This window comes from Sus scrofa, chromosome 6 (genome assembly GCF_000003025.6).
Source record: "Sus scrofa isolate TJ Tabasco breed Duroc chromosome 6, Sscrofa11.1, whole genome shotgun sequence".
Lineage (NCBI taxonomy): Eukaryota > Metazoa > Chordata > Mammalia > Artiodactyla > Suidae > Sus > Sus scrofa.
The window spans coordinates 128,990,534-129,005,559 of NC_010448.4; the positions used below are offsets into that span (position 1 = coordinate 128,990,534).

Consider the following 15,026-nt stretch of genomic DNA (forward strand, 5'->3'; position numbering starts at 1 on the left):
GTTGTTTCCCTTTCCAAATGAAGTTAATTTCTTTTCAAAGTAGTATAGAAACAACAAAAAATAGGGAATAGCTATAAATAATATTAAGCACTTTTAATACATATGCACATAAGACAACTACACACACACACACACACACACAAATCTGTTTCCAAAACCCATTTTAAGCTATTGAGAATTTAACCCAAATAGCAGTCATTCATTGAATCATTCACTCACTTATCCAATAAAAATTATTGAGAACTGATGACTGTGCCAGAACTGCTAAGACTGGCTGAAGTGTTGAGCAAGGCCGTGCTGCCTTTTCTGAGCTCTCCGACACTTTTCACAGCTTGAAATTAGTGACTTTGAGAAGCGGGCAGGATTTCTGTAGGAGAAACAAACCTGGCTGGCTGACATAGAACAGTCTCCTGGGGTCCCTCATCTGATACTCTTTTCTCAAACACCTTGATGGCATTCAGACCTTGGCCCTCCCCACTCCTACCCCCTCTTCCTCCCCAACCTGGGCCAAGGAGGTGGGAACATCCATGGCTCCGTTGGACTTTGTAAGGAAATTTGGGGATTGTGTGAAAACCAGGATCTTACCTTCTAAAGGACAACACGATGGTTTCAGCAAAAAGCTCATTCACTGATTAAATATGAGAAAAGCACTAGGTGGACTATTAACCGTTGACAATTAATCAGACTTCATCCATCTGGTGGCCAAGGCCAGCACTTGTACCCAGCCATGACCAGGGAACAATTCGGTGCCTCTGAGCCACCGCAAGGCCTGCCAGCAAGCTCTGCCCAGATTGCCGGGGAAGGAGTTGTGGGTGTGTATTATTTATGTTTCCTTTCAAAACAAACCCAACAAAAGAACAAAGCTCCCCTTCTGCTGGCAACGTTCACGGCCCCGACATATGGTGCTGCCGGCTTCTTTCTGCTGAGGAGTGGGCGTCCAGGTTGTGCAAAGGTACTGCCTGCAACCATCTGCTGAGTGCCAGCTCTTTTCACTCACAGCTGAGTTCTGACTGTGAGACAGGGAACGAGGGGAGGGAGAGGAGAAAGGCTTGGGAAGAAGACAGGATTTTGTGACAGAGGGGATATGCCCGGCCAGATTATTATACACCTGGTCCAAGACCATCTCTGAAGCCTGAGATCGTGTGTGTGTGTGTGTGTGTGTGTGTGTGTGTGAGAGAGAGAGAGAGAGAGAGAATAAAGAGGAAGGGCAGGGGTCTAAAGAGAAGAGGGGAGGGGAGCAGGGTACCTGGAAGCCTAGACCTACAGTCAGAGCTCTTTGCAGTCTCCTGATCATAATTTAACTCTAAAAGATATGTTGATATTTCTAGCCTCTCACATGCTTATGAAAACAGTTACAGTGAAAACACCCACAGTGGGTGAAAACAGTTTTCAAGAATAACTTGGGTCACAAGATTGATGTTTAGCAAAACGTGGCATAACCATAAGCCTTTTGTGCTCATGTGTTCTGAAATGAAAGACGTGGAGAACCCTAGAAGGGCTTGTGCCAAGAGTTTGGCCCTTTGGAGGCAGTAAACTTTGCCTCTATGCACCTGTAATCTGGCACACGGTAGGGTAGGAGGGAGTAGTTGAAGTCACAGAGAACTGAGCTGGTGTGTGTGTGTGTATTTGTGTTATGTGCTTGAACGTGTACACAACATGGGAAAAATTCCTTGAAGCAATTAAATATACATACAATGTATGTGGGGCGTTGTTTTATTTGCTTTGTTTGTTTTTGGTCTTTTTGGCCGTACCTGTGGCAAATGGAAGTTCCTAGGTTTAAGGGTCGAATCAGAGCTGCAGCTACCAGGCCCCACCACAACCACAGCAACGCTGGATCCTTAACCCCCTTGAGGCAGGCCAGAGATAGAACCTGCATCCTCATGGATACTAGTCAGATTCTTAACCTGCTGAGCCACAGGGGGAATTCCCAATGTGTGTTTTTTAATGTTATATACTGCATGCTGTAGTGTCCAAAGTGACCCATCATACTCTGGGAAAGACACAAACATATATAGATGGATTTTTTTAATTTATTTATATAGAATTTAAAAATAATACAAATGGAGTTCCCATTGTAGTGCAGTGGAAACAAATCCGACTAGTATCCATGAGGATGCAGGTTTGATCCCAGCGTTGCCCTGAGCTGTGGTGTAGCTCGCAGACGCGGCTCGGATCTGGCATTGCCGTGGCTGTGGTGTAGCCCGGCAGCTGTAGCTCTAATTAGACCCCTAGCCTGGGAACCTCCATATGCCACAGGTGTCTCCCTAAAAAGCGAAAACAAAAGCAAACAACCAAAAAACTTAAAAGATAATACAAATGAATCTATATACAGAACAGAAACAGGCTCACAGACATAGAAATTAAACTTGTAATTACATAGATACATATTTTAAAAACCAACTTGAAACATTCATCCTCAGAGATCATGAAATCCCCTAAAGACAGCTGTAGCCTTGGCTCAAACTCCAAGCAGTTGGAATTTATTGCCTTAAGCTAAGCTTAACTGGGCTGTCAGGGTTTCCTCCCCCTTTGCTTCTCCTCCCTGAAAGCAGCACCTCTCACCTGGGACTGTCACAAGATGAGCCCTTTTCTTCTTGCCCCCAGCATGCTCGGGGACCAGAGCCTTTCAAGGGTTGATAATCCCTCTGCAAAGGCAGAACAGGTGCAGATAGTATTTCTCTAAGCTAAGATTCTTTTACCCTTATACTTGAAAAAAAAAAAAAAATGAAGAAATGTGAACACTTTCATTTTCTTAAGGGCATTACTCCTTTCAAGTAAAAATAACAGAACAGTCTCTGGCCTTTGTCCCTACCATCTTCTCTGGGGGGACTCTGAAGTGTGGTTCAGGGGTCACCGACCCTCGGCTTCTGGATCCCCTGGGAAGTGTTCCCGGGCAGTGATGTGAGAAGTTACCTGGGTGACTGTGACACGCCCTGCTCCTGCTGTTTGCCTGCTGGAGCTCATTGAATTGTCTTTCTCCCCAGCCAAGGAATAAAATCTGAAAGTATAACATTCAGTTTTGGAAGAAAGAGGAAATCCAGCACATGTATCTGAAAACAAGCACGGCCTCCTTGCTGAGTCCAGATGTATTTCCAGAGACCGCATTGTCTCCTGCAAGGATGCTCCATCGCCCTGGGAAGTGGCTTTGCTACCGAGCAGCTTGGATGGAGGCCTCATAGCAACGTGAGCATGTGCAGATCCCAGGACCTCAGAGTTGTGGGAGAACCACCCCTTAAGAGCAGGGATGGGACCCAGACCCGCCAGCAGGCACTGCAAGCTTCCAGTTCGAGAGGCAAAACTGAGCAACCGTCCTCACTGAAAAGCTAATAGAACTCCTTTTTACACTTTAAAACACTAAAAATCATTCTTAGCTCCCAGGCTGTACAAAACGAGCGTCAGGCCGCCGTTTGTAGTATCCTCAGCAGCCTCCCCGCGTGACACTATCCAGACATTGCTTAAACAGCTTCTCAGCCACAGGATGCTCACCACCTCTCAAAGGCACCAGATCTGTTCAGGAGCAGCAAAAATGGTGAGCACACACTTCTTTCGCCTAAGCTACCATTTGTCTCCTGTCATCTTGCTACCGAAGCATGACTTTCAGAACTGATTTTGATCATTTGAAGAACTGACTTAAATTTCTAGCAATGTTTTTTTTTTTTTTCCCCCAGTGGAAATCATCCTCTATGACCTATTTCCTTTTGCCTGGCAGCCACGGAGGAAACTTTTCTGTGATGGTTCTATGGAAATAAATGTCTGCATCGGCGCTATAAGGCAGAGGAGCCCCGAGGACCTGCTGGAGTCTGCAGAGTTCTTGGCCCTTAAGCTAAGTGGGCCTGCACCCCAGTGTTCTGTGAATTCTGGTTTCTTTTTTCAGTTTTTCATCCTGATTCCTATTACAGAGACATCACCCCTGTCCTTTCTCACTGTCATCTGCTGCTACTGAAGCAGTTCTCTCCTTCTAATTAGCTGCTTCTAATCTTCCAGGGGACTAAAAATGAGCCCACCATGAGGGGGCAGACGCCAGGACCTCTGGGACCTTGGTATGTGACTTAAAGTACTTTTTTTTTTGCTTTTTAGGGCTGCGCCCACAGCGTATGAAGATTCCCTGGCTAAGAGTCAGATGGGAGCTACAGCTGCCAGCCTATGCCACAGCCACAGCAACACTGGATCCATGCTGGTCTGCGACCTACACCACAGCTTAAGGCAACGCCAGATCCTTAGCCCACTGAGTGAGGCCAGGGATCGAACCCACATCCTAATGGATACTAGTCAGATGCGTTTCTGCTGAGCCACAGCGGGAACTCCAGACTCAAGTACTTTCATCAATGAAGTAGCTAAACCACTCTGAGGTAAAGTTTCCTCTTTCTCTCTCCCTCTCTCCTACCTCCCCATTCTTTTAATACCAAGTAGGTTCTTGAGTAAATGGTAAAATTTGCCAAAAGCCTTTATTACAGTTTGTGTAGTTTACTGATTATAAATTCCTGGAGAGGGGTGACTTTCTTCCTGAACCTTGTAGCCTTAGATCCCAGCCTAGTGCTTCCTATACAGTAAGAGCTAAGTGTTTCTGAAAGACTGAAAGAATGGGAGGTTTGAGGAGAGTGCTGGGTTAATTTGTTTCAACCTACTTTAATTTTTTTTTCCATTTTAGTGATGTACCTGCACTAGATGGAAGTTCCCAGGCCAGGAGTCAAATCAGAGATACAGCCGCCAGCCTACACCACAGTCATAGCCACAACAACACTGGATCCAAGCTGCATCTGCGACCTACATGGCAGCCCATAGCATCACTGGTTCCTTAAGCCACTGAGCGAGGTCAGGGATCAAATCTGCATCCCCAAGGATGCTATGTCTGGTTCTTAACCTGCTGAGCCCAACGAGAACTCCCCTACTTTAATTTTTAGTTGAAGATTTTTTTGTTTGTTGTTTAATTAATAGTAAGATTGAGACTATTGTATAGTATGGCTTAGGGACCCACAGAAATCAACCCTTAGGGGTATAATTTGATATCAGCAGAGATGGCCAAAAAAAAAAAAATACAAACTAGAGGTTGGCAAGGGTGAGGAGGGAAGATAGGGGTAGGGAATTAAGAGGTATAAACTACTGTGCATAAAATAAGCTATAAGAATATATGGCACAGCAAAGGGAATATAGATAATATTTTATGAGAACCTTACATGGCATACAATCTATAAAAACATGGAATCACTATGTTATATACCTGAATCTGATATAACATTGTGAATCAACTGTACTTCAATTAAAGAAGTAGAGATAGCCAAACGTATGCTGAGTATGCTGTCTGTTTCCGCAGACCTGACATTGACTGTCATTAAACACAGATCTGTGGGATTTATGTAAATGTGAGCAGCTGTGTTGGTCCTGTTGCTGAGTAAGTTCAGGGCTCTTGGCTTGGCGTGTGGAAGCAGAGAAGTGGGCTCTGTTTGTAGTTCCGGATGCTGGGAGGCAACAGTGAGCTTTAACTAATTACACCTCGCATCACCCCCAGGAGTTAGGTAATGATTATAGACGTGCTTGGCTGAAGTAACTCAGAATGTCTTAATAATCACTTAATAGAATCTTATCATGAGAAGCAAATTGCATTAAATGGGCAAATGAAGTTGACTGTGAGAAGCAGAGTTGGGAAATAAAATGCTATGGGGGGCTTTACAGGGGAAAAATCCAATTAACACCTTTTAAAAAGAGTTGGCCCGTGGCTTTTTCATATCCCTTTCAGTGCCTATCACAGGGTTCTGCCCTGAATAAACACTTTTGCGATCGATGTGAAAGAAATTATAGGTAAAAATAAATGATGTGGCGGGATACATGGGGGGTGGGGTGGCGAGCACAGGGAGGCAGACGTAGTAGCCATCTGATAGCACAATCCACTCAGAAGCAAAATGCCAAACAATCTGATCGTGGATCTACTGTGGCAGGGTTTACAATAAGGACACTTTTCCCCCTTATTCTTATTTTAATTCTGGGAGGCCATGCCTGTGGCATGTCGAAGTTCCCTGGGTCAGGGATCAAACCTGTGCCACAGCAGTAACCCAAGCCACAGCAGTGGCAGTGCTGGACCCTTGAACCGCCAAGCCACGAGGGAACTCCTTGTTTTCCTTATTTTATTCTTAAATAAAATGGCTGTTTTGGCCTGTCATGGCTCAGCAGAAACAAATCAGACTAGTATCCATCAGGACAGAGGTTCCATCCCTGGCCTTGCTCAGTGGGTTAAGGGTCCGGCATTGCCACGAGCTGTGGTGTAGGTCGCAGACGCAGCTCAGATCTGGCATTGCTGTGGCTTTGGTGTAGGCCAGTGGCTACAGCTCTGATTCAACCCCTGGCCTGGGAACCTTCACATGCCATGGGTGTAGCCCTAAAAAGACAAAAAAAAAAAAAAAAAAAAAAAAAAAAAAAAGTAAAAATAAATAAAGAAAGGCTGTCTTTATATAAAATGTCAACCAAATAGATTGTGTGTGTAATGGATGAGCCCCCCATTTATTCAGTTTGGGGAACCCTAGTGTTCAAAGAGTCAAGCCTGATGTTAAAGCAGCAAGATAACAAATTTGGTGAAAGGAGAGGAGAGTTCAGGACAGGTAGGGTCCATATAGATACCCTAGGGAAGGCAGCTGGAATTTGGGTCACACGTAAAGATAAGGACACTCCATGGAAGCCTCTGGGGGAGCCTTGGGACTTTGAAAGTAAAGGAGGGGTGGATTTTACTCAGGAGAAATGATTCTGGTCAGCATCAGAGCTGGCTGTTAAAAAGAACCAGAGGTGGCAGAAAGGCGTGGACAAAATCCAGACTGTGTGTCCAGGATACACAGATCCAACAGGCAAGAAGCAGGGGCATCGTATGTAGGGAAGCCTGCTGGACTGGCAGTGGGGATGTGGATGAGATTCTGGGGGCAGCAAAACAGGACCAGATCAAGGAGGCTGTACGTGAGACCACATTAAAGCCTCAACAAAAACTGTGCTCTGGAAATTGCACAAGATCATAGAGTCCAAAAGTTGAATCGTATGCCTTAGTTGTCTGTCTCTTTCTCTCTCACACATACACACACACATAATACACACTGAAAATACACCAAACTGCTCCAAGAGGACCTCCTAAGGAGAGATGAGTAAAAAGGGGTAAGAGAGATGAGAAAACTTTTGTTTTTCTATGTACAGTTCTGTGTTATTTGATTTGCTTCCCTTTTATAAGGGACATGGATTCGGATAAAACCACCACCACTTTTTACTACTTAAAAAAATAAAATGCAGAGTTCCTGTTGTGGCTCAGTGGTAACAAACCCAACTAATATCCATGAGGATGTGGGTTTGATCCCTGGCCTCCCTAAGTGGGTTAAGGATCTGGGGTTGCCCTGAGCTGTGGGGTAGGTCACAGACACGGCTTGGATCCTGCGTTGCTGTGGCTGTGGTGTAGGCCGGCAGCTGCAGCTCTGATTTGACCACTAGCCTGGCAATTTCCATGTGCCACAGGTGAAGCCCTAACAAGACAATAAATAAATAAAAATGGGAGGCGGTGGAAGCAAGTACCCCTTTCCAGAAAGGGCACTCCCTTTTCTGGGAGAAATTCCTTCCCTAATTTTTACTCAAAGGACAACATGGCCCCTAAAGTTGTGTATACTGCTTAAGAGGGTGCCAGATCTATTTTTCCTCACAATGCAAATGACTTCACCTTCTTCGCAGGAGCTCTGGCAGCTCTGTCAATCCCAGCAGCTTTTTTGTAATCCCTATTTGCCTGCATTTCCTTTACTTAACGCTTCCATTTGCCTGCCCTACAGGCATACCCTGTGCAGCCTCCCTAAATCATCCCACTTTCTGTGTCTTGAGACTGAGGCAGGGGCCCTGCCATTCCCAACTAAAGGCATGTCTGCTCTTATGTCTACTGTCTGCAATGGACTGACCTCAGGGATGCATTTTTGTGTCATTCTAATTGAGCACGGAACATTGTTCTTCTGTCCAGTAGGGGCGACTAATGAGAGAAAACAAGCAGGTGCTATGGGCAATCAGGTTCACTTTTCTCGAACCCAGGGCGAACAGCGATGGAGAAGTGAGATAGAGAATGGGGAGACAAAGTCAGCTTTTCCAGCGTCACTCTAAGACGTGAGCTGCCTGCTGCAGCTTCCAGGCCAACGTGAATTGTCCTCAGTGGCTCAGCAGCAACACCCTAAAGTGTTTTAAGACCTTGTGAAGTGATCAGGTGGGAATTACCCATGCTTCCAGAATGCAGGTATGTCTCTCAATATGCAGATTCCTACTGACTCCTTGGGGAATTTTAATAACAATTCATTTAACCAATTAGAAGGTGAAGCAAATTAAATATGGTAAGTCAAAGCAAAGCTTGAAAAACAAAGTAAAAGCAAGCAGACTTTGAAAGCGTGCAGATTTGGAAATGTAAGGTTTCCAAATGATTAGCAAAAAAGGGAAAAGTTACCATAGTAACGCCCAAAGCTGGCCTAGCTAGCTGCCTCAACACGCCTTCAAAATGTCCTGCTTTGTGGAGAAGCAGAGGTGGGAGACATTTGAGGGCAGTTTGGGGATTTTTTTTTTCTTTTCTTTTCTTTTTTTATTTTTTGGCCTAGCCCTGGGCATGTGGAAGTTCCCAGACACCACAGTGGTGACCTGAGCCATAACAATGACAATGCAGTTTCCTTAACCCACTGAGCCACCACAGAACTTGGATTTTTTTTGTTTTTGTTTTTGTATTTGCTTTTTGCTTTTTAGGGCCGCACCCATGGCATATGGAGGTTCCCAGGCTAGGGATCAAATTGGAGCTACAGCTGCCAGCCTATACCACAGCCACAGCAAGGAGGTGTCTGCGACCTACACCACAGCTCATAGCAATGCCCGTTCCTTAACCCACTGAGCAGGGCCAGGGATCGAACCCGAAACCTCAAGGTTCCTAGCTGGATTCGTTTCCGCTGAGCCACAACAGGAACTCGTGGATTTTTTAATAGAGAAAAGAAAAAGTAGTTCTCGTTGTTGCTCAGCGGAAACAAATCTGCCTGGCATTCATGAGGACTAGGTTCAATCCTTGACCTCGCTCAGTGGTTCGGGGATCTGGCATTGCCAGTGAGCTGTAATGTAGGTTGCAGACATGGTTCGGATCTGGCCTTGCTGTGGTGGTGTGGATCAACGGCTACAGCTCAGATTTGACCCCTAACCTGGGAACTGGGAACCTTCTTGTGCCGAGTATGCGACCATAAAAGGACCAAAAAAAAAAAAAAAAAAAAAAAAAAAAAAGCAAAGAGGAAAGAGAGAAAGGAAGAAGGAAGGGGGGGAAAGAGAAAGAAAGAGGGAGAGAGAGAGAGAGAGAGAAAGAGAAAGAAAGCTAGCTAGTTTAGTGGATTGTGATTCACCTTTAAATACCCTGAACAGCCCAGTACTGCCGAGATTTCTGGAAAGGAACAGATGCCTTTGGAAATAGTGCATGTCCGCTTGGTGGCGCTGTTGTTCTACTGCTGCGTTCTGCACAGGCCTTTCCTGCGCTGGTGGAAGACTGTCTTCGCAAGTGGGTGCTGTTTCTGTGAGCCACCCTTAGCATTCATTTATTCAGAAAATATAAAGTATCTACCATGTGGGGCTCTGGGAATAAACTGGTGAACAGAACAGTTTGTGGAGCTCCTAGTCTGGCAAGAGAAACAAGCAATCAAGTGAAATATTTATGCATTGTGATTAAGTCTGTGAAGGAAAAGATGGGAATCCTGTGACAGAAATAATGGCCAGCAACTGTCTTTATGCAAGACAGTCAGGGAAAAGCTTTCTGATGAGATTTTAGGCTGCACCCCTCAACCCTCATTCCACCAAGGGATGGAGGAAGAGCGTACCAGCACAGGGATGGTAGGGGACCACCTTGGCTGGGGCACGGCAAGAAAAACAGGAGTGTGGGGAAGCCAGGCCATGCAGAAACCTTTCAACTTGGTAAGACCTCAGTTCACATTTTATCCTTAAGGCAAAGAGAAGCCTTTGAAGAGTTTCATCAGTAAAGTGAGATTATTCAACTTAAAGGGTTTGCTTTTCACACTGTCTTGTAATTCCTGTTTTAACAACTCCAACTTTAGATAGATGAAAATACTTTGAAAAAACTGTATTCGGTATTATAACAATTTTACATTTTTGCACTGCTATGGTTTTTGTAATACAAACTGTAGGATATAAACCTTAACAAAAATTTTGCTGGGGGAACAGAGTTTAAGAAGTTTGAGAGATGTAGACAAAATGTATGGTGAGAGAGAGCACTAGATTACAGTGACAGTCAGCAAACGGTCAGCTGCCTTGCCTCTTAGCACTTCGCATACTGTGTTGTCATTACTCTCTACTTTGTTGTCTGCCCCACAAGACTCTGGAATTCAGAGGCAGGGACTGTCTAATTCACCTTAGTAACCATAGTGATTCGCAAAGGATCACAGTAGAATCTCAGTAAGTGCTGGATGGGTGGACAGAGGAATGGGCGAATGGCTGGGGGGATGGAGGGAGGAAGGGAGGGGTGGATGGAGGGATGGATACATGGATGGATGCAGGAATAGAAGAATGGAGGAATGGATGGGGAAACAGAAGGTAAGAGGTGTGGGAATATCAATGCTGGATAAATGAGTCTTTACAGAATTTTAGTGACACTTTCTCAAAGGTAAATCATTCTCAGCTTCCAGGTATTTCTCTGGCCTTCTTGTGTACATACTATATATCAATCATGCACCTGCTATATGCAAGGTACCATGCTAGATCAGGGACGCAAAATGAGTAGACATTGTAACAGTCCTCAAGCTACTTACAGTCAGTAAAGGAGATAAGGTCAAATCACAACTTATACACCGTTTAGAGAAGTGTTACGTGTACAAAGTGAGATGTGGGTTTAGTGCTGCAGATGTGGAGAAGAGGGAAAGAGGACTTTGAACTGTAGGAGGTAAAGGAAAGTTTCATGAAAGTGACATTTGAGTTTCATCTCAAAGGAAGGGCAGTGTTCTTCTATGAGCTAAGAGCTGGGAGAGGTCGCTTGTTCCTGATGGTGCTTTGCTAACAGGGAAGAATTCAAAGCCCTCTCCCATCCCTACTCATCTTGTGAGCACAGGGTGCTGCCGCCTTAGTGCATCCAGACAGCCCAGCTTCCCAGACTGTGAGCTGTAGGCCACGGTTGATGAGGACACTCTGGGGGTGGATGTTCTGGATCACAACTTTCCCAAGCAGTCTTTGTGGCTTCCTACTGGGGACCTTTTTTTTTTTTTTTTTTTTTTTTTGCTCTTTAGGGCCATACTTGCAGCATATGGAAGTTCCCAGGTAGGGGTCTAATCAGAGCTGTAGACACCGGCCTAAACCACAGACACAGCAACTCGGGATCTGAGCTTCATCTGCAACCTACACCACAGCTCATAGCAATGCTGGATCCTTAACCCACTGAGTGAGGCCAGAGATTGAACCTGTATCCTCATGGATACTAGTCAGGTTCATTAACCACTGAGCCACGATGGGAGCTCCTGGGGACGTTTTTCATTTTGCTACTGCAGTATTTTTCCAAGTGTCGACCACAGTCCATTAGTGTGTCAGGTAATCAACAGTGAATGTGACCAGCGTTTTGAAAGATGGAGTAGCATTGAATGGAAACTATTAAGGTATCCTGCATAGTAAGGGAAATCTCATTTGGGGAAAGATTTTTAAGTTAAATGTAACATGTCAATGGTGGCAGCCCTGAGAGGTGATCCTTTTCTTTTCTTTTTTTTTTTTTTTTTTTTTTTTTGTCTTTTTGCCTTTTCCAGGGCCTCTCCCATGGCATATATTGGTTCCCAGGCTAGGGGTCTAATCGGAGCTGTAGCTGCCAGCCTACACCAGAGCCACAGCAACGCCAGATCCAAGCCGTGTCTGCAACCTACACCACAGCTCACAGCAACGCCGGGTCCTTAACCCACTAAACAAGGCCAGGGATCGAACCTGCAACCTCATGGTTCCTAGTCGGATTCGTTAACCACTGAGCCACAGTGGGAACTCCAAGGTGAGCCTTTTCTTTAAGGCTCTAGAGGGACAAACTTCCCTGGCAGAATATTGGTATCATACTTGCATGGTGATTACACCTTTCACAGAACCAGGAAAGAGCTCCTAATGAAACTTAGATCTCCATTAATGTCAATGCCTGCCATCATTTAGAGGAATCAGAATACATGTTTGTGCCAAACAGAAACATTTTTGGAAAACAGATGTCTTTTTTTGGAGCGCCATTAAAATATTCTCAATTTCCTATCCCGTGCGTGTGTGCACACACAGCCTCCCACGACTGGCCAAAGAAGTTCTGGGTCAACGTTCTGAGCATCATGCCTCACTGGGCAGGGAAATACAAGTCAAAGTACCACAAAACGTTTGTGCCAGGAAGTCAGCCAGCACCTCACAAGGCATGATGCCTTTTAACATACCTCCCTTTTGTCAGAATTGTTTGCAAATCTGTGATTTCTGCCACTAACAGATGTTGCAATCCATAAACTACTGTTTTCTATGTCATTAATGTCTCTTAGAAGCCTTCAATTGCAAGCCGTGGAAGCACAATTCAATTTGGATGGAACCAAGTAATGTCGTCGGTTGACTAATCCTTTGATTCAAAAGAGTTACAAGGGTCCAGTAAGGGCAAAGCACTTTGGGGGTCCCTTGAGAGACAGGCCCATTCGCTGCCCTCAGCAAGCTCAAGTCACATGGAGAATTCCGCAAGTCACTGTGGTTCTCTTTCTTTTCGGAATGGAAATACAGAGAAGAATACATTTGGAGCAAAGAATGGACTGCATCCTTTACGAAACAAATGAAGGCACCTGAATAATTGCATTGCAGCCTCAGCAGTGCAAGTGGTACCATATGGCCGTTTTAAAGTGGTGGGCCCTCCTTTATAGAAGATCCAAACCCACTTCAGGACTTAAAAAGCAAAAGTGCATTATCTACGGTGCAAAAGGCCACAAAAGAATATGAAATGCAGGCAAGCCTCCCGCAAGCCCAGCTGCTGTCTGCTCCACCTTCCTAAATGCTCATGGGCTGAGTTGACCTAGAGATGACCACTCTTCTGTCATCGCCCATCTGGTTCTGCCCACGGGAGTGCTTGATGCTGCCTGGTCTCAGCAGATAAGATGACCTGACTTGGTCATTCTACACCGTCTTGCATCCGAAAAGCTGGGGAGGGTGAGTGTGAGCAGTGGGGCAGCCTGTGTCCTGCCTCCTGGAAGGACTAGTTTTCTTGTCGCTGATGAATAAGATCATCTGTGTACACACTGGGGACTGAAGCTGTAGATAACTGAGCAGAGCTGACCTGCCTGACAGCCTTGTCCCTGACCACGACAAACTCTGACGTTCCAGTATATGTATGTCAGGAAAGACAAAATGTTTCTGCCACAGAGTTTAAGCTGAGTGAATAAAAATGGAGTGAGCAGAGGATGGATGAAGGTAAAAGAACCACATGACTTCAGTGTGTTGTGACACTTCATGTGTGAATGTCCCCAAACGCTTCTTTGAAATTCGCCAGATATTAAGGGATTAATAAATTATCTGGGGACATGGTGTCTGTGGGAAAGGAGGAACTCATAAGGGCCTGATGCACCCTATCGCTTGATAGGAAAGGAGGGGTGTGTCCTGTATACCACCATCAACATACACCGCACCTTTCCTCCTCCCTTTGCGGTGTCAGTGTGGGATAGACAAATCTGAGCTTGTAAACAACTGCAGCCTTTGTTTCGGGGACTCTGGACCTTTCCAGTATTTTTGCTCCTTAGGTCAGGCTGCTGACCTGGGCAATGGGTGGGGCTGGGTGCCTCCAGATGGCAGCTGCTGACAGCGTCTGCCCCAGACTGCGTGGCCGGCTGTGCCAGATCCCATAGAGCTGCAGGTTAAGCCAAGCAGATTCCCAGGCTCCACCCAGACCTGCCCCACCATGGATTCTTATTCCAGCTGAAATGTGCAAACTATTGTCTGATGAGAAACCAACATCAAAATTATCTGGTGAGATTTGAAAATTACTGGTTCCCAGAACAATTGATCATAATTCCGCAGGAATCTGAGATTCTAATTTGCAGCCAGAGTTGAGAATGGAGCAGTTCATGACAACAAGCAGTAAGTCTTCTCCAGGCGCTTTAGGGGAGTAAGCTTGGGAGATACTCCAGGTCCCTTTCCTGGTTCCTCCCTTAGGCCCTGAGGCAGATTTGGGACAGGACCCTGGACTTCTTGTGACCCAATGTGGGGCCTAGCCAGGCATGGCATGACAAAGCCACAGGGTTCTTTCTGGGAATGTCTGGTTTCTTCCCTGGGGTCTGGAGAGGGTTTTCCAGCTACCAAGGACTTTCTCACTGGATGGAGGAAAAGTGGCGAGGCTTCTAACTTCCTCACATGGCTGGAGAGCAAGGAGACCAGTGAGAATTAAGTTTCTGGGAAGATGTGTGAACTGAATTTGAATAATAGCATTGGGATGCAGAATTTGTTTTTAACCAAAGTAAATTTTTTCTTTTGTCTTGCCTGCCTGAAGTATAATAGCAGGAATAAATTCTTTCACAGAAAGGAAAATTAAAAGACTTTGATTTCGAAAGTAAATGCAAGTGGTAAACGTAAAGTGTCAGTCCCAGAGAGACTCACCTTTGGAATCATTATCTTTGACGTTTAAAACCCTGATATTCTGGGAGTTCCTGTCGTGGCGCAGTGGTTAACCAATCCGACTAGGAACCATGAGATTGCGGGTTCTATCCCTGGCCTTGCTCAGTGGGTTAAGGACCCAGCGTTGCCGTGAGCTGTGGTGTAGGTCACAGACGCGGCTCAGATCTCGCATTGTTGTGGCTCTGGCGTAGGCCAGCAGCTACAGCTCCAATTCGACCCCTAGCCTGGGAACCTCCCATATGCTGCGGGAGCGGCCCAAGAAATGGCAAAAAGACAAAACAACAACAACAACAACAAAAAACCGTGATATTCTCTTAAGAGTTCACAGAGTCCAGCATCGATTGGGTTACACGAGGTGCTTCTCTAATACATCTCCTTCAAGTATCTCCATACCTATTACCTATCAAATACTTGTTGAG

General features: G+C 45.5%; 1 long non-coding RNA gene across 1 annotated transcript; it reads left to right on the forward strand.

Annotated features, from left to right (window-relative positions):
• On the forward strand, nt 532-14,633 carry LOC110261202. Its single transcript, XR_002345110.1, has 5 exons — nt 532-952; nt 2,985-3,529; nt 3,669-4,040; nt 8,035-8,233; nt 12,501-14,633. It is a non-coding gene; the product is annotated as an uncharacterized LOC110261202 (long non-coding RNA).